Source organism: Vicugna pacos, chromosome 12 (assembly GCF_048564905.1).
Source record: "Vicugna pacos chromosome 12, VicPac4, whole genome shotgun sequence".
NCBI classification, from domain to species: Eukaryota; Metazoa; Chordata; class Mammalia; order Artiodactyla; family Camelidae; genus Vicugna; species Vicugna pacos.
The window spans coordinates 43,688,953-43,716,871 of NC_132998.1; the positions used below are offsets into that span (position 1 = coordinate 43,688,953).

The 27,919-nt window shown below is 36.2% G+C and overlaps 1 long non-coding RNA gene across 1 annotated transcript in view; it reads left to right on the forward strand.

Moving 5' to 3' along the window:
• LOC140700231 (uncharacterized) overlaps nucleotides 1–22,655 on the forward strand; it is a 196,520-nt gene extending 173,865 nt beyond the window's left edge. Inside the window, exon 3 of the long non-coding RNA XR_012078580.1 lies at nucleotides 22,590–22,655. This is a non-coding gene — a long non-coding RNA (uncharacterized lncRNA). The remainder of the gene's footprint in view (nucleotides 1–22,589) is intronic.
• The last annotated feature ends 5,264 nt before the right edge of the window (nucleotides 22,656–27,919 follow it).

Sequence of the window (27,919 nt, forward strand, 5' to 3'; positions counted from 1 at the left end):
TTTCTGATTTATCTCCTCTGACTGGGAAGGAGCTAGAAGGAACTTTCTGGGATATGGAAGTATTCTATGTCTTGACAGAGATGTGGGTTACAGAGGTGTATGCATTTGTCAAAAATCAAAAAATGTACATTTAAAATTTGAACATTTCACTAGTATAAATTTTACCATAAAATACTACAAATAATTTTTGATTAATTAGCAAGTTTTTTTTCACAATAGCATGGGTTATTGATTCTCAAACTACTTTTTGTGTATTACATAGGTTTGAGCAAGTAAGTAGATGCATTAAAAATAAGAGGATCCAGGGAGGACAGTGTTGAAGAATTCCTCAGCTTTGTCCACTGAGAGGGTAAAGCAATCACATACCAGAAATCATGAGCACATTCAGAAGCCAGATCTTGGTTTCTAACAACCATTTTCCAATAAAGAGAAACAGGGCTCTTGGGGGAAAAAAGACTAAATCTAAGTATAGAAAAAGTGAATCTTCCTCAGAACATCTTGTTAGGCCACAAATGAAGAAAGCATTCAAATAATGCTGGAAACACAGAAAAGTATATAAATGCCAGCTTGAAGGCACTCAAACTGTTCAATTTAGGGTATTTTAAACACCAAAAGTAAGTAAGAATAACAATAAGGAATTAAGATCCATTGAATAGAGCAGGGATCCATGAAGGCAAGCAGATAGGAAGGAGGGAAGGGTTGTTCCTTGTAGTAGACTATCAACAAATATTAATAGAAGTGATGTAATTAGAAAATAATCAATGAATGTTAAAATGATTGAGAACCTAAGTTTGATAAGAACACAGTTTCAAAGTATCTCCCCAGAAAGTATTTAATAATTATGAAGGGAAATATAGTGACTTCATAGTAGATAAACTTTGCAGATAACATTTAACCACATGATCAAATTAATATCGCATGCCTTTTGCATGGCGCCTTCTGTGATAGTCCTGCCAAAAGTGTAATAGCTGACACCAATCCTAAACAGGCGACAAATCCATACTGAGATATTCCACAATCTACTGATCTATATTATATATACACATATAAAAATAAAATATATATATAAGAGAGAGAAGAGAGATGTGTCTTTATCATATATATAAGAAAATATTAAAGAGAAAGATTTTTGTTGATACAGTTGATGAAAAATTTTAATACAGACTGTGAATTAGATAATGTAAAATGTTAAATGTCCTGATTTTGATAATTACACAATCATTATGTAAGGGGGGTTTCTACTCTTAAGGCATACAGAGTGAAGGATTTAGTGGTAAAAGAATGTTTCCAATTTACATGCATACAAATACACACGCTTTATTTTGTTCTTCGTCTTAGGCAAGACCCATGGCTTAAGGAATTTGAAGTAAGAGCAGGAATATGATCTATACTTTCGTTCCTCCTTTTCTATGCAACTGGCAAGGAATGGTCAGAATCGGGGGTGGGTAGTGTTTGGTTAATGGTTGAGTGGGGCAGGGCTCCCTGGACAACCTCTAAACAAATCCTGAAGAGTAGTTATGTCTCCAGTTGTTTGCTGCTCTCTTTAGAAGGTTGCTGTTTTCAGCTGGGGCCCTATCTACTTATTAAGAAGGAACAAGAAATATCCTGTTACTCTGTGATATCAGCTTATGTCTGTAACATTCACAGTCTGGATGAAGTAATTACATCCCCACACAGTGTGGGTAAAGTACAGAATCTTTACAAGCTTGAACTCACTATATACCCTGACTATAATCTAAACATCATTCCACATTCCTGTATGTGGATGATCAAACTGTTATCCTTGGAACTCGAAATGTTTCATGACATCTAAGTTATACAAGTATAAAACCAGTAAATCACATCAAAATTATTTAAACTCTCTGTGTGTGTGTGTGTGTGTGTATGCTTTATTCTCTCTTTCCATCATATATAGGCTCTATTTTTAAATATACGACCCAGGTCTGAGAACTCTGAGTCAATTAACTTTGCTACTAGAAATCTTTATTCAGAAGGGTAGAAAGCAAAGTTTGTGCTGCTCCACAGACCAGGTGTTAAAATTTCCCAGATACCCTCATGGTCCTTGGAGAGCCACTAGCAAAAAGTTTTACCAAGTAGGAAGACAGCTAAAGAAGTCACTGAAGCGTGGTGTCAGAGAGCTGTAGATAAACAAAGAAAACAAAGATTTATCGAGTAACTGTGGAAAGAGAATACATGGGTGTGAAGAATGAAATTGCCTCCGGAGGTTTCACTGCAAATATATTGCATCCGTTTTTCTGGAGAGGAAGTACAAAATTGCCTGATGACATTAAAATGAATGCAGACTGAAAGCAGCAAACATGTAGGAGACCAAAATGACCCCAAAATAAAACTTCACCCCCTACATAATATTTATATTTACAGAACTGCGAACCAGCAATCCACTTGCCAACTGTGTCTTCCTTTTGTAACCAGATGATGTATGTCATATAGATGTCAAATTGCACCCAGAATAAGGATATGTGACTTTACAATCAGACACTTAATATTTGGAGCAGAAAAGGTCATGTTTGTCTTATGTACAAAGAAATCTAAAGCAACGTTTCTCAGTAACAGTCAGGCTATCATTCAGTGTATAACATACAATGGCTGCTATGAAGAGAAAAATTGCTTTGGACTCTGTCATTCAGAATTCCAAGATCATAGACAAATAAGTTTTTGTGTCTCAGTATACTTACTTGTAAAGTAAGACAATGACAATTTTTTTGGTAATTTCTAACAATTGTCGAATTTTGATTCCAAATACTTATAGAAAAATATCTTTTAGAGCCTCTTACTTTAGAGAGAAAATTAGTTTTAAATTCTGTATAATTGTGGACCAAATAGAGCTTTCTTTTCTAAGCCTACTGCAACAAAGAAACGGATTTGTTCAAAACTAACAATTAAATGCCAAGTCCTCAAGTAAGGCAGGAACCTTGAAAGATGATGCTTGGCATTCTCACAACCTTCCCTTTCCTCATTGTTTCTAGAATAACTAGGGCCAGGTCTCAGCATGGCCTCACTAAGGTAATACCGTGCCTAGGGAAGGGGGTGCATGATGTTTGTTTGTTTGCTTGTTTTTAACTTGCTCAGTCTGTTGAGAAGGTTTATAAACAATTATATACTAATAACAATGAGAACACCTAGAAGTCAAATGTTTTTTTCTAAATATAATTCCTTATAGAAAAACACTGATTTTTAGGAGTGAGGAAGGGAAGGCCCACATGAGACTAGAGCATTTTGTTATGCTAGAAAATAAAATGTTCTAAGAATGATGGAACAGGTCAAAAGACACAAGGATTATGTTGAGGGGCTCACACTGATCACCTCAGGTACATCCAGTAAATAATGATCATAGTAGATTTTAACTCATTGAAGAAACAGTGGTCGGTAAGTCCATACTGATTTATATGCATGCATGGGTGTGCTTTTTATTGAAGTTCAGTGTCAAATAAAAAGTATAGAAAAAGCTGATGCTGTGAGAAAATCATCAGTGGGTATTTAAATAAGAGTAAAAGTTAAATGAAGAATAGGATAATGGCATAAAATAAAAGTATCTCCCACACATTACTTAAGAACAAAGGGAAGAAAATGGAATTTTTATAGTGGAGAAACTGCCACAGGCAAACACCACATTAATCACATGATCAAACTGACCATTACCAATATTGGGGCAAAATGGTATCATGCATTTCCTGATATAATGTCATGTGAAAAATTCCACCTCTCTTCCATCATATCCCTGCCCAAAACACATCATCTAAGCCTAATCATGAGGAAACAGAAGAATCCAAATTGAAGGATATTCTACAAAATAATTGCCCTCCGCTTTTCACAAAAGTCAAATTCAAAAAGACAAAGCTTGTGAAAGTTTTTCAGATTAATGGAGACCAAGGAGAAAGGATACCTAAATGCAATGTGTGTTCTTGAACTAGATCCTGGACTGGGAAATAGAACAGCTATGAAAAACACTATTAACCACATTATGGAGGTGGAATCTGAATATGGTCTCTGGATTAAATAGCAAAATTATATTACTGTCCATTTTTATTTTGGTAGTTGTGCTATGGTTACTAAGAGAATGTCCTTGTTGCTAAGAAATAAACACTTAACATACCTTCTTTAACATATTTTATCTGCAACTTACTCTCAAATAATTCAGAAGAAATATATTCCCAGAGAGACAATAAAAATGCAGTTAGAACAAAATATAAATATTGCTGAATCTGAGTAAGGGGTAAACAAGAGAGCCTTGTATTATCCTTGCAACTTTTTCTGAATTTTTGAAAGTATGTTGAAATTAAAAAAATAAAAATCAGGAATGTGGAAGCAGAGGGAGAATTTAGTTCACTACAGTGGAAATTAATGACACCCTCCCCTTGTCTTAACAGTTGTCTCAGTTCTCAATCTCAGAGCCAATCAATTACAGGGGTAGCTGGGTTCTCACGAGGAAGAACCCTACAACACCCTGCTCAAGTCTGTGCAGCGCTCCTTCACATTTCCCCAGAGTAACCGTCTCTGTGGAAAGGAGAACAATCGGTTCATTCAGTGGTTACTGCTTACAAGAGTCTATAAGCTGACAGCAATTGTATATGTGTGTGCATAAATATATATAAATTTTTTAAAGGAAGAGAATGGGTAGAGGTGTACTGGTAGGCCAGCTCTCTGGGGAAAAAAAATCCTGATTTATAGTGTTTGCTGATTTCTGTGGTGTAAATCCACCCAACACAGTCAATTTCAAGTTCCCAACAGTTTAACAACTGGCTCATAAATTCTTTTAGAATTTTTCCCATTTGTCATTTTATTGAGATATTGACATAAACCATTATCTCAGTTTCAGGTGTCCAACATAATGAATCAGTATTTGTATATATTGCAAAATGATCCCCACGATAACTCTAGTTAACATCTGACCCCATACATGGTTACAATTTTTTGTGTGTGAAGAGGACTTTTAAGATCTACATTCTTAGCAACTTTCATATATACAATACAGTATTATTAACTACAGTTGACCCCTGAACAACACAGGTTTGAACTGTGCAGGTCCACTTATCCATAGGGTTTTTTCAACAGTAAATACCACAATACTGCACCATCCATGGTTGGCTGAATTCAAGGATGGGGAGCTGTGAATACAGGGAGCCACCGATATGAAGAGCTAGGTTACATGTGGATTTTCATCTTCGTGGAGTTTCAGCACTCCTAACCGCATGTTGTTCAAGGATCATCTGTATAGTCACCAGGCTATAACATAAAGATATACTTAAATATAAGTGGAAGTTTGTACCATTTGATTCCCTTTACCCATTTTGCCCAACCCCATGTCTCCAACTCTCTATTTATGAGCTTTTTAAAAAATTCCTTATGTACATGAATCAAATGGTATTTTTGTCTGACTTCACTTAGCATCACACTCTCAAGTTCTATCCATATTGTCACAAATGGCAAGATATCCTCTTTTATGTGACTGAATAGTATTCCATTATATATATACATTCCACATCTTTATTCATTCATCCATTGATGGACACTTAGATTCTTTTTGTATCTTGGCTATTGAAAATAATGCTGCAATGCGTGGGGGTGGATACATCATTTTTTGTTTGTTGTTGTTGTTGTTTTGTTTTTTCAATTTTCTTTGGATAAATACCCAGAAGTGTAATTGCTGGGTTACTTGGTAGTTCTAGTTTTATCTTTTTTTGAAGAACTTCCATACTGTTTTCCATAGGGTCTGTACCAATTTAAATTCCCACCAACAGTGCACAAAGGTCCCCTTTTCTCCATATCATCACCACTACCTTTTATTTCTTGTCTTTTTGGTAACAGCCATCCTAACAAGTGTGAGGTAATATCTTCAGGTGGTTGTGATTTGAATTTTTCTGAGGATTAGTGATGCTGAGCATCTTTTTACGTAACTGTTGGCCATCTGTATTTCTTCTTTGAAAAAATTATTCAAATTTTCTGCTTATTTTTTAATCAGAATGTTACTGTTGCTCTTGAATTGTCTGAGTTCTTTGGACGTTAACTCCTTATCAGATGTATGATTTGTGAATATTTTCTCCCAGTCAGTACGTTGCCTTTTCATTTGGCTGACAATTTCCTTTAGTGATATTATACTCCAGGTGTAATAGAGATTAGTGATGCTTTACACAGTGATAAAACTAAAGTATGCATGGGTGCTTGTCCCTATCACAATCCTTTTAATTTACTAGTGTAAACCCTGCAAAAGCCAGGGACAATGGTGGCAAAGGTGAATGTGTTAGATATTGACTGCTGCAAGACAAATCACTACAGAACATAGTGAATGAAAACAATACACATTTATTGTCCAAGGGTTCTGTAAGTGAGAAGTCTGAGCACAGTTTAGGTCTTCTGCCTTAGGGTCTCAAGAGACTATAAGCCACATGTAGGCTAGAGCTGCGGTTTCGTCAAAGGGTCAACTGTGGAAACACCTGCTTCAGAAATCCTTCAGTTTGTTGGCAATATTCCAGTGTTTGCAGGGCTGAGTTTCATGTTCCTACTGGAGATTACTCTTGTACAAAGAGGCTACCCACTGTTCTTTGACACATGGGGTTTCTAACATGGCTCTTGCTTCATGGCAGCTTGCTTCTTTAAGCCAACAAGGGGCATTTCTACCATACTGGCTTTAAGATGGAGTTTGCATATATCATAATTACAGTAGTGATATCCTGATACCTTTGCCATATTCCACTGATTAGAAGCAAGTAAAGGGAACAGAAGGGATAAATTGAGAGTTTGAGATTTGCAGATACTAACTATTATATATAAAATAGATAAATAAGTTTATATTGTATAGCACAGGGAACTATATTCAATATCTTGTAACCTATAATGAAAAAGAACATGAAAACAAACATATGTATGTATATGTATGACTGAACTATTATGCTGTACACCAGAAATTGACACAACATTGTAAACTGACTATATTTCAAATTAAAAAAATATTTTAAAAAAGATCATGTAGAGCAGTAGGCAGGAGTCATTGGGAGTTAGTTTAGTGTCTGTTCACTAGAGTGCACTTCTGTAAACTTTCTTAATCATAGCTGCTGTCTTACTAGATGTAGTATATTGATCTGAACAGAGGGATATTTCATAATGATAAAGGAATTCTCTCAGGAGGATATTATAATGCTAAATCTTTATGTACCTGTAGCATAACTAAAAATTTAAGCCTATCAAAATGCCTATAAACAGAATGGGTTAAAAAAAAAACACTATGGCATAGTCACACAATGGAATATTACAATGCAATGAGATTGAACAAACTCCAATTGGTTTTTAGAAACAGTTTGAGATATAACTCATCTAAAATAGTTATGCATGTGTATTTTTACAGAAATGAGAGGACAAAAACACTGACTTCATATAATAAAACAAATCTAAACAAAAATTACATGTAGCTTATTTTTATTGCCAAAAATATGAACTGTCATGAATATTTATCTTTTATGACACCAAACAGCTTTAAAACAACATCTGAAAATACACAAAAAATAAGGCCAATTTAAATTGAGTAATTCTTAAACTTTGGGTTTAACAAATAGAGATTTCTTCAAACTAACTTTATGTGATTAATCCATCACCTTGGCAACATTAGATTATTCTGACTTGTACTATATATTTACCTTTACCATTCATATTTATACTTTCATGTTTTTTAAATATTTTTTATTGAGTTATAGTCATTTTACAATGTTGTGTCAAATTCCAGTGTAGAGCACAATTTTTCAGTTATACATGAACATACATATATTCATTGTCACATTCTCTTTCACTGTGAGCCACCACAAGATCCTGTATATATTTCCCTGTGCTACACAGTACAATTTTGTTTATCTATTCTACATTTTGAAATCCCAGTCCCTTCTCACCCCCTGTCCCCCTGGCAACCACAAGTTTGTATTCTATGTCTATGAGTCTATGTCTATGCTGTGGCTAGGACTTCTAAGACGATGTTGAATAGGAGTGGTGATACTGGGCAGACTTGTCCCAGATTTTAGTGGGAAGCTTTTGAGTTTTTCACTGTTGAGTACTATGCTGGCTGTAGGTTTGTCATATATACCTTTTATTATGTTGAGATATGTTCCCTCTATACCTACTTTGATGAGAGTTTTTATCATAAATGGGTGTTGAATTTTATCAAAAGCTTTTTCTGCATCTATTGAGATGATCATGTGGTTTTTGTCCTTTCTCTTGTTGACGGGATGTATTACATTGATTGATTTGCATATGTTGAACCACCCTTGTGTCCCTGGGATGAACCCCACTTGATCATGATGTATAATCTTTTTTATGTGCTGTTGGATTCTATTTGCTAGTATTTTGGTAAGGATTTTGGCATCTATGTTCATCAGTGATATTGGTCTGTAATTCTAGTTGGTGGTGGTGTCTTTGCCTGGTTTTGGTATCAGGGTGATAGTAGCTTCATAGAATGAGTTTGGGAGTATTTCCTCTTTTTCAGTCTTCTGGAAGAATTTGTGGAGGACTGGTATGAGTTCTTTGTATGTTTGGTAGAATTCCCCAGTGAAGCCATTCAGTCCTGGACTTTTATTTGTAGGGAGGTTTTTTATTGCTAATTTGATTTCATTTCTAGTGATCAGTTTGTTCAAGTAGTCAGTTTCTTCTTGATTCAGTCTTGGTGGACTGTATTGTTTCCAGAAACTTGTCCATCTCCTCAAAGTCATCCATTTTAGTTCCATATAGTTTTTTTATAATATTCTCATATGATATTCTGTATTTCTATGTTGTTTGTTGTAATTTCTCCATTTTCCTTTCTTATTTTGCTTATTTGTGCTCTCTCTTTTTTCTTCTTTGTGAGTTTGGCCAGACATTTGTCGATTTTATTTACTCTTTCAAAAAACCAGCTTTTGGTTTGATGGATTTTTTCCTATTTTTTGTAATCTCTATTTTATTTATTTCCTCCCTGGTCTTTATTATTTCCTTCCTTCTGCTGACTTTTGGGTGTCTTTGCTCTTCTTTTTCTAGTTCTATGAGCTGGTAGGTTAGATTGTTTATTTGAGATTGTTCTTTTTTGAGGAAGGCCTGTATCACTATAAACTTCCCTCTTAGCACTGCCTTTGCTGCGTCCCATAAGTTTTGTGAGGTTGTGTTTTCATTTTCATTTGTCTCAAGTTATTTTTTAATTTCAGCTTTGATTTCATGATTGACCCATTGGTTTTTTAATAGCGTATTATTTAACGTGATGTTTAATCTCCATGCTTTCCTTTTTTTTCTCCTTTGTTTCTCTGTAGTTGATTTCTAGTTTCATGGCATTGTGGTCAGTAAGGATGATTGACATAATTTCTATCTTCTTAAAATTGTTGAGGCTTCTTTTGTGCCCAAGTACACGATCAATCCTAGATAATGTTCCATGTGCACTTGAAAAGAATGTATATCCTATTTTTGGTGGGTGTAATGCTCTGAAAATATCCACCAAATCTAATTTTTCTATTGTATTATTTAATTCTCTGTTGCCTTATTTATTTTCTGTCTGGAAGATCTGTCTAGTGATGTTAATGCGGTGTTAAAATCTCTGACAATGATTGTATTCCCATCAATTTCCTCCTTTATCTCTGTTAGTTGTTGTTTTAAGTACTTAGGTGCTCCTATGTTGAGTGCATATATATTAACAATTGTAATATCCTCATCTTGTATCACTCCTTTGATCATTATAAAATGTCCTTTTTCTTTATGGCCCTTGTTTTAAAGTCTATTTTGTCTGAAATCAGTACTGCAACACCTGCTTTTTTGGCTTTTCCATTTGCATGGAATATCCTTTTCCATCCTTTCACTTTCAGTCTGTATGTGTCCTTCTCTCTAAAGTGGGTCTCTTGTATGCAGCATATTGAAGGTTCTTGCTTTATTATCCAGTCTGCCACTCTACGTCTTTTGACTGGAGCATTTAGTTCATTAACATTTACAGTAATTAATGATAGATGTGTGTTTATTGCCATTTTGAACTTATTTTTGCAGTTGATTTGGTATTTCCTCTTTGTTCCTTTTTTCTTCCTTTTGTGGTTCATTAATTTTCCTTTGTATTATCTTGGATTTTATTTAGTTTTTCTGACTCACTTGTTATACTTTCATATGTTTTTATGTTACTAATTGGTGCTCTTTTGTTTCAGCTTAAAACAGTACCCTTTAACATTTCTTGCAAGACCAGTCTAGTGGTAGTAAACTCCTTTACTTTTTGGCTATCTAGAAAACTCTTTACCTCTCCTTCAATTCCAGTGGACAGCCTTGCTGGGTATATTATTCTTTGTTGTTGTTGTTGTTTTCTTTCAGCATTTTGAGTATATTGTACCACTCCCTTCTGGCATGCAAAGTTTCTGCTGAAAATTCTGCTGATAGTCTTATGGGGTCCCTTTGTACTTACAAGTTGTTTTGCCCTTGTTGCTTTAATATTATGTGTGTCAGTGTGGGCCCCTTTGTGTTTCCCAGATCTGGATGCATGTTTCCTTATTCTGGTTAGTGAAGTTTACAATTGTAATATTTTCAGGACTCTACCTTTTTGATTGCAATATAACTGACGTATATTAGTTTCAAGTGTGCAACATAATGATTTGATACTCATACATATATTGTGAAATGATCACCACAATAAGTCTAGTTAATGTCTGTCACCATAGTTACAGAAAATAATTTTTTTCTTGCAATGAGGATTTTTAAGATCTATCCTCTTAGGTTTCAAATATGTGATACAGTATTATTTACTATAGTCACCATGCTTTCTATTACATCCTCATGACTTATTTATTTTGTGACTGGAAGTTTGTACCTTTTTTTGACTACCTTCACACATTTTTTCAACTCCTCATCCCCCCACCTCTGGCAGCCACTAATCAGTTCTCTGTATCTATGAACATGGTTTTGTTTGTTGTAGATACCACATCTAAGTGAGATCATACAGGATTTGTCTCCCTCTGTCTGACTTATTTCACTTAGCATAATGCCCTCAAGTACATCCATATTGCTGCAAATGGCAATATTTTGTTCTTTTTAATGGCTGAGTAGTATTCCAGTATGTGTGCGTGTATGTGTGAGTCAATGTACCACATCTCCTTTATGCAGTTTTCTATTGATGGACACTTAGGCTGCTTCCATATCTTGGCAATTGTAAATACTGCTGCAATGAACATTGGGGTGCACGTATCTTTTCAAATTAATGTTTGTATTTTCTTCAGAGAAATACCCAGAAATGGAATTGCTAGACCATATGGTAGTTTTTTTTTTTTTGAGGAAACTTCCTGCTGTTTTTCATAGTGACTGCACCATTTATATCATCATCAACATTGCACAAGGGTTCCTTTTTTCTCCACATCCTTGTCAACGTTTATTATTTGTGCTCTTTCTGGTAGTAGCCATTCTGACAGGTTTGAGATGATATCTCATTGTGGTTTTGATTTGCATTTCCCTGATGATTAGTGATGAGTGTTTTTTCATGTGCCTGTTGGCTTTGGGAAAATGTATATTCAGATCTTCTGCAAATTTTGTAGCTGGATTTTTATTGCTATTGAGTTATAAGAATTTTTAAAATTATATTTTAGATTTTAACCCCTTATCTGATAATTTGCAAAAATTGTCTCCCATTCAATTGGTTGCTTTTTCATTTTGTTAATAGTTTCCTTCAGTGTGTAAAAGATTCTCAGTTTGATGTAATCCCACTTATTTATTTTTGCTTTTTTTGCCTTTGCTTTTTGGAGTCAGATCAAAAACTAATTGCTAAGACCAATGTCAAGGTGCTTACCACCTATTTTTCTTCTAGGAGTTTTATGGTTTCAGGTCTTTACATTCAAGTCTTTAATCCATTTTGAGTTAAGTTTTGTGTATAATGGAAGGCAGCAGTCTAGTTTCATTCTTTTGCATGTGATTGTCCAGTTTTCCAAATATCACTTATTGGAAAGACTGTCCTTTCCCCACTGTATATTCTTCACTCTTTTGTTGTAAATTAATTGACTATGTATATTGGTGGGTTTATTTTGGACTCTATTCTGTTCCACTGATCTGTGTTTTTATGGCAGTCCAATACTGTTTGATTATTACAGCTTTATTATATAGTGTGAAATCAGGGAGCATGGATTCTACTTTGTTTTCATCATAAGGTGTTTTCAAAATGCTCATTTTGAAATTCTCTTCTTCCATTGAAAGCAGTTTCCCTTTTGTTGTAATTTGTGTCTAAAAAATGTTGCTCATATCAAAAGTTCCCTAGAGTGGCCATTATAATTCTGCATTATCTTTGGTGAAATCATCCCATTTAGAAAGTTAATAAGTACATGAATTTGGGATATTTTAGAAATACTTGTAAGAAGCAGGAGTCTTTCCTGTAGGAAGAAGCATGAATTTAACTTTTGATTGACACAAATCCATGAGAGTTTAGGAACATTTGATCTTTTCACTGCCAATAGCTTGGCTCTTATATTAGCCATTGAGCTTTCTGTTTTAAATTGGCTCCTCTCTATAGTTTCAATTTCCTTTTCCAAGTATTCTCTGTGCCCATTCATAGTCTCTCTTTCATTTCCTTCAGTGCTTTTATCATTCCCTTTCTGAAGTCATGATCTAGGAGACTGTTGGTCTATCTCATTGTTCATTCTTTCAGGGGACTTCTTTTGTTTTTTTTAATTGGGAGTGCTTCCACTGCTGCTTTTTATCTCTCTGGCTCTATGAGTTTAGGAGTATCAGTTATCTACTGTGGTCTTGAAAGGCTTTTTTTTTTTTTTTTTAATGTTTGTTTGTTTTTACTTAGTCCTGTGTAGACTATGTGCATCTAACAGTTTTGTTGCAATGGCTGTTCTTACTATGAATGGTTGCCACATCTTTCTTCCATGTGTGTTGGCTATTATCCCTTTGACTGGGGGTGTGGTTGGTGTGGTGGTGATCAGAGCCTGCCCTGGTTGTTGTTGAGAAGGGCCTCTTTTTTTTTTTTTTCCTGTGGTTGCCACGGCCTTGGCAGAAGCCAAGTCTGCTCCTCTATTGCTGAAATAGAGGCTTCTGGACCAGTTTCTGAGCTGTGGTGTGTGTAGGCAGGGCTGGAGCGTTTCAGCCGGGAAGAATCACTGAGTGGACCTCCACAGGAGATGTCCGCTGGGAGGTGCTGTCTGTCACTTGTCGTGCTGGGTTACAAAGTACTCTTTGATACTGCCTTTGTCTCTGCCTTAGCTACAGGAATGTCAGCCACCAGCTCTAGTGTCCCCCAGGTTCTGGGTCCTAGGAACCACCAGTGCAGATCTGCCAATGTCAAACATTAGGACCCACCATGGGGAGCGTACAGTCACACACCTGAATCTGTGGTGCACCACAGGGTCAGCGCAGACCCTAGCTCTGCCTCTGTGTATGGTATGGAAGGCAGCCTGTTGTAAATACCCTTACATGCCCCCACCATGTGCCAAAACTCCGCTCACTGCCTGTTCGTCCATGAGGCACAGGTCCATTAAGGGTCCAGAGATAGCAAATACATCCTTTCTGCCTAGGGTTGTAAACAAATCTCAGTCCCACCTGTGAAGTTTCAGGGCTGCCAGGTATGGATTCAGCTTTCAGCCCCCCTCCATGCAGCAGTGATGGCTATGACCCAGCCCCACCTGTCTTCTCAGGAGAACACACCAACAATGGAGCCAAGGGGAGAAGGCAGCTGTGGCGCAGCTGCACTGCGCCCCTCCCCACCACGCACACCAGTAGTGGTGCTTTTATGGGGGGTTCCTGGCTGTTCTGTTCTGCACACACCCCAAGTCGGAACTCACACTGCCCTCCAGTCCCCTGAGGCTGCCTCTGCCCGGCTCCTCACCAATCTGCAGCAGCCAGTCCCGGCCTGTCCCTGCTGGCTAGCGTCTAGGGCCAGGGATCACAGGGACCCTCTGTGTCAGTTTCCCTTAGTTCTGTCTACCAAGCAGTTGCCACTTTCTCCTCCAAACACTGGAAGCTCTGCTTCTGTCCCCGCTGACCTCCCGGTTGGACTGGGGGCATCCAGCATGAGGGTGCCTTCTCCCTGTGCTGCTCCCTCGCTGTAGGACGGGTCCTGCACCGATTTTTTTTTTTTCTTTTTCTTCTCTTACTGGATTTTTTGAGAATCCTCCTGTATTTCAAAGTGAGAGACACTCTGCCATAGTTCAGTAGGTGTTCTGTGCAATTCAGTGGGTTTGTAGATGTAATTCTGAGTGTATTTGTGGGAGAGGGCAAGCTGTGGTTCTCTCTACTCCACTATCTTGGCCAGTCTCCACAGCTGTAATTTTTAAAATGAGTTTTCTGCCCCATTCTCTCTCTCATCTCTCTAGGACCCCTATAATGCAAATGTTACTCCATTTGATGTTAGCTCATAAGCCCCTTAAGTTACCTTCACTCTTTTTCCTTTTTGTTGCTCTGACTAGTATGTCCTGCTGCCCTCTCTTCCAGTACATGATCCTTTTTTCTGCTTCATCTGCTCTGCTATTGAGCCCCACTGTAGTTATTCTTTAGCTCTGTGACTTTTATTGGAACTTATATCTTATATTTTCTGTTAAAAATTTAACATCATTCATTCTGCTGCAGAAGTTGGTTAGCATCTTTATGACCATTATGTTGAACTCTTTATCAGGTAAATCACTTATTTCTGTTTCATTAAGGTTTTTTTCTAAAAACTTTATTTTGTTCTATTCTGTGCGACTTTTTTGCATTAGATAAAAGAGGCTACCTCTCCCAGTCATTAAGGAATAGTCTCATGTAGGGTATGAACCTTATCACTCAGTACTGTCCTAGCTCTTGGTTGTCTCTCAGGCTTCTTGGAAAATTACAAGGTTTATTTTGTTTATAGTGACTCACAGAAGATGAGGGTGTGCCAAGACCTGTCAGTGTTGCAAAAGGAAGGATTCTCTATGTTTTCAAACTCCTTATTATAAAACAAATATTAATTTCATTTTTAAAGTAAAGTATTTTTAATTATTTTGTCTTTTAAAAATATTCTTCCCATACACCATATAAACCAACATTTTGCTAAAACTCAAAAGATGTTCACATACATTTTCTGCCATATTAATCTCAGACTACAAACAGTTATCCCTGTTTAACAGAGGTAATTTATTGACTCAAATACAGGCCTATTATAAATGACTACACAGCACCTAACTTCTTTAATTAACATAATTTTTTACTAGAGCAAAATCAACAACAAAAAAGAAGTAGGTCATACCAGAAACCCTTAAAAAGATCTGATATTGTATTACACAAATGAAAACATTTCACAGTAAGCATCACAAAACAAGTCTTTTTGACTTGAAATGAAAAGGTTGCATTCTAGCAGGTAATTTATAGAATAACTTACTCATACAGTTAATATTTCCTGCTCAAGATACATCAGTATCTTCAATTACTCTTTAAGTATTCATAATAAAAATCCTTATCTATTTATTTGGTTACTATACTCACTGAGGAATTGCCCACAGAATTTCTTCTTGTTAGCTAAATATTTAAAAGGCAATCAGGGTGAGCCCCTAAATTTCATTCCTGATATAAAATTGTCAAGTCAGCAGGAGTAAATTTATGTCAGGTAGAATGTGCTTTTATGCTTCTTCAGAGTAAGCTATGTGAAAGAGAAGAGAATGCTATTAGAGTTCCCTCTGACACACTGAGTGGTTGATTAGAGAGAAAAGGTCTGAGATCTCTAGCTGCATAAAAACTAAATGAATTAGTTATGATGTTCTCTCGTTTCTAACACTACACACCCAAAGGTCTGATGCAAACAATATTTTAGTTAAATCAACTGCAAAAACTTTAATGGAAAAATCTGTAGCCTCTGTACTTTAAGGAAATATTACTTATTCTGCAGTAGATCAGATATGCTAGTCAAAATAGTATTTATTATAGTAATATTTGAATGCCTACTATCTATCAGGCATAATTGTTAAGTCTTACTCTCTATTACCTGTTTAATAGAAGAGGAGGAGTAGGGGAAGAAATCAAGGTATGAGCATAGAGGTGTCATAGAACTTGCTCAATGTCACATAGCTTCAAACCTGAGCAGATTGACTTCAGAGCTGAGACTGAAAATGGAAATCCTATAAGCAAATATACAAAAACAGGATTATGAGACTTGGGTGTAGAATAATATGTTGATCTTTTATGCTTTTTTCTTCACTTATATGGATTTTTATATAGAGAAGTTGACATGACAGGGATAAAAGTTGGTTAGACCATGGAGGGCTTTCCAGCAGAGAAATAGCAAAATCAAAATGGTGTCAGGGGAAGGTATAGGTCAGTGGTAGAGTGCATGCTACAGGTCCTGGGTTCAATCTCTAGTACCTCAGTTTAACAAAAAAAAATTACCTTCCCCCCAAAACCAAGCAAACAAATAGTTTATTTAAAAAAATGTGCTGCCAAGGTTATACTTAACAGTATAAAATTTAAATAAAGGCACCAGTTAAGATATGGGAGCAGTGAGCTTGCTTTTGAGAGAGAGCATTACTCCATGGCTCCACTCACAGATTTATGGTAACGGATCACTTTTTGGCATCTGGTACATGTGTCATGAATAATCTGGGACTGTATAAGTACTTAGATAGACTTCTTAGATAGCAGATATAATGTGAATCCAAACTAATGTTAATAATACACTGATTTTTTAAATTTCTTGATTAAAAAAATTAAATATCCTAAAACTCCCATCATTTTCCATTTCTATTGTGACCAACCTTAATCAACCTGCTATAACCTCATGTACCAGAACATCAGCTTCCCTAATAGTCTGTTTCAGTCTCCCACCTTCTAATTTACTGTTTTGGCTCTGCAACTAGAATTACATGATTCTCCTCAGCGTTTTTCAGTGACTCTCAATAACCTACCAGCATAATTTCAGACTTCTCAATCTGCCATTTAAGACTTTCCAAAGGGTCCCTCAACCTGTCTATTGAGTGTCTCTCTAATTACTATATGGCCAGGTGATTCAGCAGGATGATTATCTTGCTGCTCCTCCCTGTGGAGAGAAACCTGGCATAAGGGAAGAGACATGAAATGTGGGAATAGACATGCATTTGATTCTCAGTCATTTTGATCTCTTGAGCCACACTTTGCCATTCTGTTAAAATGGGTTTTTCGTACTTCACTCACCTAGCTATTTATTATAAGGATTAAAATAAGTCAAAATGAACTAAAATACATGCATTTTCTTCAACAAACATTACTGTGTTCCAGGATCGATACTAGGTACTGTGGCTACAATGACATTATTTTAGAAAACAATATATATTTTAAAAAATGGACTGTTAGGATTTGAGAGAGTTTAGTAAGTATGCCCATTTTCCCCTCCTAAACCAACTGAGTTACAGAAAGAAGTCAAAACATCGATTCTGTTACTGATATAACTGAGAGAGAAGGTAGTTTAGTCTTATAGTCCAAAGGCCAGTCCTACCATCCTCTGTCTGTATAGGAATAAACATCGGATGCCTATCCCATCTGAGGGATATTTTGCTCTGAAAAGGGGACATATTTGCCCAGGAAAGCTGTATTCCATTTATTGTGTGATGGACTTATCCGGTCCTAGAGGGTACTATATACAATCTACATCTTTAGGCAGGGATATTTCATTATGTTGTGTTTAAATTGCTGGCAGAATCCAGTAAAAAACATCTACCACTGTTTCTATTTCACTGTTGGACTAAGTAGTAACCTAATTAATTTGGCCTTGTGCTGACCTATTCTTTTGCTCCATCCCTAAACAGTCTGTTTATTTCCTTATCTTTACCCTCTCATGTGGACCTTAATACAGTTCTATCATTTGCTTTATGTTTGATGGCCTCCGTCACACATCTATTGAAATTTCCTGACATGCACCAAAAAATGTGGTGGAGAATAACAGTCACATTTACTATAAAAATTGTTCCCAAATGCAGTTCTGAATTGCCAAATCTTTCAGGAGTGTAGACCAAAATTAGATTTAGCAAACAAAGTCCCTTCCCTAAGGACTTTCCCATTTATAAAAATTTCCCATTTTCAGTCTCTGGCTGTCATGGAAGCAATTAGGTTTGGTATCTGTTATAAGTCCTCTATAATTTTGTGATACCATATGACTTGTCTTCCAAAGAAGGACTCTTCTAAAGAGTAAGACATGGTTGTATTATTAGTCACACAATAACAAGACAGTCCCAAACAGGATACCTACCCTACTTTACCTAAACTTAACCATACATCTCTAAAGTCTCATGTGTTTTTTGTACGGACAAACTCAGTCAATATATGGTGCAGAAGCAAGAGACATCAGTCCTTTTTTCTATATATCTATTTCAATTAGTGATTCTTAGAGTTCTTGGATAACAGGTATAATGTAAATATAATATAAATGATTATACTATACAGTTAGGTAGTTGGTCAGTTCCCATGAACCATAAACTAAGTGCTAGATCTAGACGTGTATTTCTTTATATGGTATTCATCTAAAATCTCTCCTAACGTCCCAGGATTTAATCACTGTGGATGTACACAAGATGGGCATGGCGTGATTCTACCTCTATCAATTTGTTTGTTGTGCAAATCTACAATGCTTCTTAATTCATTTAGACTCCTGACAATTATTAGGCTAAGAGGACCTCACAAACCTACCTCCTCCACATTCAGATTTAAATGTACCTCTCTGAGAACCTCTTAAATCTTTTAATCTTAGAAAGGATACCTTTAATCTTGGAAAGTAAAAAAAAAACAGTATCAATAGTGAAGTCTCATGGATTTCACTTGTTTACAATCACCCGAGTATAAGATGGCTACCCCAGGCCTAGTAAAGTGCCAGGACCATAGGTCTGGTCTGCTTTCTTTCTCAATAGGAGGTTTATGTTATCCCCTTTAACAAGTTCTAAAAAAAAAAAAAGTTAATTTTTCCTGAGAGTGAGGTAATTTATACTTACAGCGGACACTCGAACAACATGGGCCCACTGACATGTGGATTTTTTTCCAGTATGTACTTACTATGGTACTACAGGATCCCTGGTTGGTTGAATCCACACATGAAAAACTGTAAATTTATACATGGATTTTCCACTGTGTTGAGGGTCAGTGTCCCTAACCTCCACATTGATGAAGGGTCAGCTGTATAGCAAGTAATTCTACTGGCAACATTCATAGCTTTAAAATGTCAATAACCCCAGTCATTTACTCACAAATAGTGCTCTGCCTTTATCCAAGCATTCACGTTTATCTTCAGTTTCCCAAGGCCTCTGAATTCTATCAGCTTTATTCTATTTGTTCCCCCCTCCCCTGGAAAGAGTGCTCATCTTTTGGGTCCCTCTGATCGATATTCGTGCTCTCTATTTAGAAACTTGGACATGTTAGTATTCTTAATTTCTATTTATCAGTCCTTAAATTTATTATTTCAATATATGGCTCCAAATTTAACCATATAGAGTTGGCAAAAGTAAGTGATTTAAAATTTATGAGTACTAATCATCTGGGAGTATTCATTTTGAGCAACATTAGAAGACTGACAAGCCATTTCTGAATTAAGTTACTTTCCACTTCGGCAGACAATCCAAGCAGTGCACATCATATAAATAAAATGTGAGCATAACTCCCCAGTGTGACCCCAGGTCCTTACAGAGACTGCGTAAAGTTGAATGGTAAATGTAAGCTGCTCTGAGTAAACAGCCAGATCCGAAGTATGAAGAACACAGAACACAACTACTTACACCGTTAGACTGGGTGATAGACCATTTCACGTATAAAGTTTCTTTTGCATCTCATTTCGTGCATTAGGAGGCTAACACTGGGCCTGGCTATGAACTACCCCTTGTAGTTAAAAAAGGTGTTACCTTTCCTGGGTAGTTATTCCATCTAGAGGAAATTTGCTCATTCCAAACTCTAATCCAGGATTTATTTCTACTAATTGTGGCCTTGCCTGTTTCCCCTTTAGTTTTACATCATGCTCCTATAACTTCTCTTACATTTCTAATTCCATAAATTTCTTGAACATTTTTCCTCAGGGCACAAGCAACCTCTGCATTTCAATAACTGAGTTACCTCAAAACTCACCCAATAATGCTTTCAGTACTTTAAGTTGTTCAAATGTTATGTATTCAAACAGTGGTTCTTTAATTGGCTTTCTTACGAGTCTTTTATCTGCAACTTGACACAGTAAATGTCAATGTGGGGGGAGTTTAGTGTTATTTGGGTTATTTATTCCAGGCTTCCCATGAGATCTCCTTTTTCTTACCTTATTGGAGATCTTTTTGAGTTATCATTGACTTCCCTAAATGAACAATTAAAATTTACTTCTTTCTAATGATAGGTCCATTAAGGAGTTAATATCCAGAACTATATAATAAACAGCTTATACAACTCAGTATCAAAAAAAGCTGAAAACCCAATTGAAAATGCATAGAAGGCCTAAATAGACATTTTTCCAAAGAAGAAATACAGACGGCCAACAGGCACATGAAAATATGCTCAACATTGCTAATCAGAAAATGCAAATCAAAACCACAATGAGATATCATCAAAAGGACCACAAATAACAAATATTGCCGAGGCTGTAGGGAAAAGGGAACCCTTGTGCACTACTGGTGGGAATGAAAATTGGTGTAGCCACTATGGAAAACAGTATAGAGGGTCCTCAAAAAGCTAAAAACAGAACTACCAGATGATCCAAACATTCCATTCCTAGGTATACGTCTGAAGAAAATGAAAACACTAATTTGAAAAGATACATGCACCCCAGTGTTCATAGCAGCATTATTTACAAAGCCAAGAAATGGAAGCAATCTGTCAACAAATGAATATATAAAGAATATGCAGCATATATATATATATATATACATATATACATACAATGTATATATATATATACACACATACATAAAAATAACGCATGGTAATACTACTTAGTCATAAAAAAGAATGGAATTTTGCCATTTGCAGCACCATGGATGGACCTGGAGGGTATTATACTTAGTGAAAGAAGTCAGAGAAAGACAAATACTGCATGTTATCCCTTATATGTGGAATCTGAACAATGAATATAACAAAAAAAGAAACAGACACACAGATGTTGAGAACAAACTAGAGGTTACCAGTAGGGAGAAGGAAGGAGGAGGGGGTAAGATACGGTTAGGGACGTAAGGGGTACGAAATACAAAAATACACTCTACAGCACAGGAAGTATAGCCAATATTTTATAATAGCTTTAGGGTATAATCTATAAAACTTTTGAATCCCTATGTTCTACACCTGAAACTAATATAATAATATTGTAAATCAACTTTACGTCAAGAAAAAGCAGCACCATAACAAAAAAGTAGTTTACCACTTTCCAGCACTATTTTTAAAATAACATCTAGGTGTAATTTTTAAAGCATGTATCTTTTATTCTTTTAAACATAGGAGACTTGATGTTTTAAAGCCAATCCTATTGCAGTTTATTTTTTTCTATATGCCTCCTAAATGTATTCTTTACTATTTTCATAACAAAAGCTTTTTAAAAAATTACTGTAACCACCATTCTCTCTCATCAAAAGTAGTGGTCTTCAGCCTAGGGAGGTGACTGGAAATGTGGGAGACTCTTTGTGTTGTTACAATGACTGAGGGAATACTTGGCATTTGAGGGGTTGGAGTGGAAGGTCACCTGTATTATCAGAAACAGGATTAGCCCTCACATTGGAACTCTATCCTGCCTGAAATGCCACAAAGTATGCATCCATGGAAAAACACTAATCTAAAAAATAATAATAATAATCAGCTTGTTTAATCTAAGTATTTTCATTCTTTGTATGATAGGCTAAATTCCCAAACTGAGGTACACCAGATACAGGCACATTTTACTGACTTGTTTTGCATTTTGGCTTGAGTGATTTCTCTCTCTTTCTATCATTTTTCTAATAAGAAAATATTCTCAATGATATAGGGTTCCAAGGTAGTTGTATCTGTGGTTAATAAAGCCCTGTGTATTTTTGCGGGTAAAGCCACAATCTAGTTTCCAAGTTTCACAACCACTATTTCTAAACAGTTAAGTGTAAAGTTTCAAAGGGAAGAGATAGCCTAGTCTGTAATTTCTATGTTAAAAGTCCATTGGTCTTAAAAGAAGATAATCATTTAATGGAAAAAAACATTTTGTAGTGTAAGAGACATGGGTGAAAAACACCACCACAGGAACCAAATGAGTCTATCAATGAATCTTAAGACACTCAGAAGCTAATTTTAGTTGGTAAGACTCTTCTAAGAATGACAGTCAAAGTCAAAGAAACATCCAGAAGAGGATTCTGGGAAGGTGGGAGAGTAGGTAGTACCAAGAATCTGTCTTCATATCTGGACCATTCCATTAGCAGAATCTATTTAATGTAGTAATTTGAAACTCTGGAGGCTGTTGAAGGCTTGTAACTTCCAGGGGAAGACTTGGGTGGAAAAGCTGTACCTAGCTTGCTAGAGCCAGGATGGGCAAAAAAGGACCATCTTCTCCTAATACTGGGGATCTTTACTATGATTGCTGCTTCTGATCACAGAGGAGCAGACAAAGAGGTAGACGGTATCATTGTTGTTGCACTGTTTCCCATTGATGCAATCCCCTCTCCCTCCAGCTAAAGTGACTTCAAGGGGATTTAAAGTTACAGCACCCTTTTTCCTTCTTTTAGGAGGGAGACTAAAAAAAACATGGACATTCAAAAACAATTGCATATACCAAGAAAATTAGAAAGTGATTGTACATGCCCAGAAAAAGAATGAGCAAAGACATAACGAGACCTTAAGTTAACATCTCAGGCTGATCCTCAGAGCAGAGACACTCTAACAATCAAAATAACAAAACCAATGATAACAACAGAATTAAAACCTGTGGAAGGTTGAGAATCTGATTTCCCGAGTTACCACAATATTAGATTCAAATGTCCAAGAACAAAAAAAAAAAATCACAAGACGTGCAAAAATAGCCCAATCAAGGAAAACAAATAAATCACAAAACTACCCATGACAAAGACCTAATGGCAGATATATTAGACAAAGATTTTAAAACAACTACCTTTAAAACACTCAAACTAGAGACATGGAGAATATCAAGAAAATGACATGTGAACAAATTAGAAATATCAAAGGGATAGAAAACCTAAAAGGGAAAACCAAAAGTACATTCTGGACCTAAAAAGTACAATAACTAAAATAAGAAATACACTGGAGGGATTCAAAGGCAAATGTGAGCAGGCAGCAGAAAACCTGTAGAACAGAAAGAAAAGTACATAGAACCTAAGGGACCTGTGGGATAGCCTTACGCAGACCACACACTCATCATGAGAGTCCCAGAAGGAGGAGAGAATTTTTGAAAAATAACGGCTGAAAACTTACCAAATGTGACAAAAGATATAAATATCCAAGAAGCTAACAAACTTCAAGATGAAATCAGAGAGAACTATACCAAGGCACATTATAGTCAGATTTTCAAAAGCCAGAGAGAGAATCTTGAAAGCATTGAAGAGAAGCAATCACATACAAGGGGATCTTCAACAGGATTACCAGCAGATTTCTCATCAGAAAGACGGTAAGCCAACAGGTTTTTTTTTTCCTGCACTTTGAATATGTCAACCAAGAGTCCTATATACAGCCAAATTGTCCTTCAAAAGTGACAGAAATTCTAACTGTCCCAGATACACAAAAGCTGACGGTGGTGTGACCACTAGACCTGCCCTGCAAGAAATGCTCAAGGGAGTCTTCTTGCAAGGTGAAATGGAAGTATAATCATCTGAAGCCATATAGAAAAACAGGAGTCTCAATACAGGTAAATACATGGGCAATTATAAAAGATAGACTTGTAGTGATTGTAACTATGCTTTTCAAGAGACTGCTACACGTAACAGAAAAAACAGCAACTATTAGTGTAAAAGCTAGTATTATAACTTTTGTTTATAACTCCAAACCTTGTTTTTTACATAAAGGGACTGATGCATTTTAAAGAATTATTAGTTTAGGCCTGAGGGCACATAGAGATGCACATCTGTGACATCAGCAACCCAAAGGGGTGGAGAGAGAGAGCTGTAAAGCAGAATTTTTGTATGTTATTGAAGTTAAACTGGTATAAATTCAAATTAGAGTATTACAATTTTAGGATATTAGCTGTAATCTCCATGGAAAACACAAAAAATAGCTATAGAATATATACAAAAGGGTATGAGAAAGCAGTTTAAACATTTTACTACAAAAAAACCAAACAAATGAAGTACAGTAATGCAGGAACGAGACACTAAAATGCTGTAAATCATATAGAACATAAGTCGCACAATGACAGATATGCCACTTTAGAGTAAACTCTCCTAGAATGGACAAACTCTCCAGTAGAATGGACAAAAACACGAGAGCCAACTATGTATGTTGTCTACCCTGAGATCCACTTTTAAGATCCACAGACCCAAACAGTTTGTAAGTTAAATGATGGAAAAGGATATTATATATCAATAAAAGATTCAATATAGTAAGAATATGTAACAACTATAAACTTTTATGAACCTAACAAACCATCATAATATATGAAGCAAAACAGAACTGAAGAGATAAATAGACACTTCTACAATAATAGTTGAGGAGTTCAATAATAGCTAGAACAACCAGACAGAAAGTGAATAAGTAAATAAAGGCAAAGGACTTGAATAGAATTTTCTCCAAATAAGATGTATGAATGGCCAATAAGCACATAAAATGATGCTTGATGTCACTATTCATTAGAGAAATGCAAATCAAAACTATAACATACCACCTCACATCCATTAAGATGGCTACTATCATAAAAAAACAGAACACAAATGTTGGTAGGGATGTGAAGGAAGTGGAAACCCTGTGTCCTTTTAGCAGGGGTGTAAAATGGTACAGCCACTCTGGAAAACAAACAGTATGGTGGTTTCTCAAAAAATTAAAAATGGAATGATCACGTGATCCACCAATTCCACTTCTGGGTAGATACCCAAGAGAACTGAAAATACTGTCTTAAAGTGATATGTGAACACCCATGGTTATAGCAGCATTACTCACAATGGCTTAAACAAGGAAGCAACACGAGCAGCCATGGACAGATGAATGGATAAGCAAAATGTGGCATATGCATAGAATAGAATATTATTCAGCCTTTAAAAAGGAAGGAAATTATATCATGACATGGATGAACCCTAGGAACATTATGCTAAGCAAAATAAGTCACAAAAAGACAAATCATGTATGATTCCACTTATATGAGGTACTTAATTTAAGGTAGTCAAAATCATAGAAAGTACAATGATGGTTATTAGGGGTTTGAGGGAGGAGAGCATTGGGACATTGTTTAATGGATATAGGGTTTCAGAAGAGTCATGGGGATGGATGGTGGTGATGGTTGCACAATACTGTGAATGTGTTTAAAACTACTGAACTGTGTGCTTTAAAATGGTTAAGATGATAAATTTTATGTTAAGTGCATTTTATTACTTACAATAAAAATAAAATAGAAAACAGTCTCATGCCAGGAGGATAGCACACCCCATATTCTACAGGGACAAAGGTTCTGTGTTCAGGTCCTTTCTAGAACTTGTCTTATATCTCTTCATCTGGCTGTTTTTTTTTTTATCTTTTAAAGTATCTTTTTATATAATAGTGAGCTACTAGATAAAAAAAGAAAAAATAGTACATCCAAATATACCCATCCATTTAAATTCACCTACTATAGCTCCGAACACAGCATCTATCTCTAGGTGCTATTCGGTCTCTCAGTTTTGTTCCTTGCCTATTTCTCAAATGTTACAGTAATATACCAAATGTTAGAAATAAGTATTTTTTCAGAACCAATTGGGAGAGAAATATTAAAAATCAATATTTTTATTTTTCACTATTAATTTGTTGGAGAACATGAACAGCATGAGATTAATATGGGCTAACTGGCTCTTCTTGAAACTCTCATCAGTTTTAAGATAGCCACAGGAAATTTTATTTCCGTAGAGCAAACACATATTCAAAGTAGCTGCTCAGACTAGTCTGAGGTGGAAAGGGAAGTCAGAGACCAACTACATAATGCACATATGTTTATACAGAGTATCTCCACCTAACTGAAAACTACGTACCGATGCTTGTCATTCCACAACTATGAAAGACACTCCTTCATGAGCAAGAGGTTCTGAGTGCTGTTCTGGTGAGGAGACCTTTTTGCACAATATCAATGTTATGGTAAGTCTTTCTACCTTAAAAGCTGTAAAAGACCAATGCAGATCACAAAATTGTAAGAAAATTGCAAATGATCCATTTTTCTTGACGGAAAGCATGCCAGGGGAGGCTGTGAACATTTAAGAATTCCAAAGCACCAGCAGAAGTCTATCAGATGGACAGTGGAAGAGTCCTCACTGAGAGAAACTGACATATGCAAAGTATGGAAGCTCAAAACAGCAGTGTGCATGTGGGGCAAGTAATTTGGCATGTCTGGGGAGTTAAGCGCAAAATTAAAGGAAAGACTGGGCAGAAGTGCATTAAGACAGTCAGGAAGAGGCCAGACCATTTAAGGCTTTACACGCCAGCTGAAGAGTTTAAACATTACTACAAAGGCTACAGGGAACAACTGGCTTAAAAATCGGATTTTAATATTAGAAAAGTCATTTTAACTCCATTATGCATAAGGGATGGAAGTTTTGGGGGACTGGAGGTGTAGTAATGAAAGTTAGAAGAGGACCACTGAGGCCCAAAGGAGATGATGAAAGCCTGGACAAAACAGTGCTGATAAGAGTTAAGTTCTGAGAGCCGTTTAGGAGGTGACGTAAGGCTGGACCACCTGAACAGGGTAAGTAAGAGGAAGGAGTCTGGGCTGACTTCTAGATTTCATTATTTATGACTGATTGAATGCTAATACCTATGGGCATTATCAGCAGAAATGGGAAAATGTGGGGAAAATACAATGAGTTTATGAATAAAGCTACTGACTTTCAAAGGCTTATAAGTAAATGCCGGAAGACATTCAGTGCAGGTTTGAATATATCATTTTGGATCTCAGAAGACGGGACCCAGATTTGAGTTATCAGCATATGGGGTTTATGAAAGAGAATGTGAAGGAAACATACAGAATGAAAAGAGAAGGTAAGCAAGAAAATGTTATCATTTGAGAATGTGGTTAGAAACAAATAACAGAACACCCAATAAACTAGGAATATTTTACAAGGATTATTTTTCTCACTAGAAATGTAGAGGGAATCACTCCAGGGGTTTTGCAACTGTTTTAAGACCACCTTCAAGGAACCGGCTTGTTTCTCTGTTTCTACTATGAATCTGCCGTGTATTGACTTTCATGTTCACACTTGCTACTTGATGGATCTAAGATGGCACTGCCCCCTCTGTCTCATATCCACACTCTACACAGAATGAGCAAAAGAGAAAGAGGCACTTTTAATATAAAGAAAATATTTCTCAAAAAAACCTAAGATATACTTCATTAACCATAATAGTCCTATGTCTTCATCTAACTGAAAGGAAAGCATGTATTTTGATCTCAGCACATAGCTACTCGAAGCCAGTAAACTTCTATTATGGTAAGGAGCTGGAGGGGGGAGGGTAGAGCTCACTGGCAGAGTACATGCTTAGCATGTACAAGGTCGTGACTTCAGTCCCCAGTACCTCCATTAAAAATAAATAAACCTAATTGCCTCCTCTCTCCAAAAAAAAGCAATACATTTTGAAAAAGGAAATAAAGGAAGGAGTAGGCAGCACTAAGATAGGCCATTTACAATCTCCCAAAAACGTAGAACTTTGCTCCAGGAATTATCAGGAGAGGCAGTCCTTGTGACGTGTATTGAAAAGGAGTTAGCGCAAAGACCCCGAGATTCTTAGAATGATATAATTCAGACACATAGGAAGTGAGCAGCAGCGTGTATGTGTGGAGTTCATGTACACGAGAACTGATGAAAGCGTATGCTGAAAATGCTCTGAAACCAGTAGCTTCTTGTTGCCTGGATTGCTCTATTTAATTTGCCCGTGA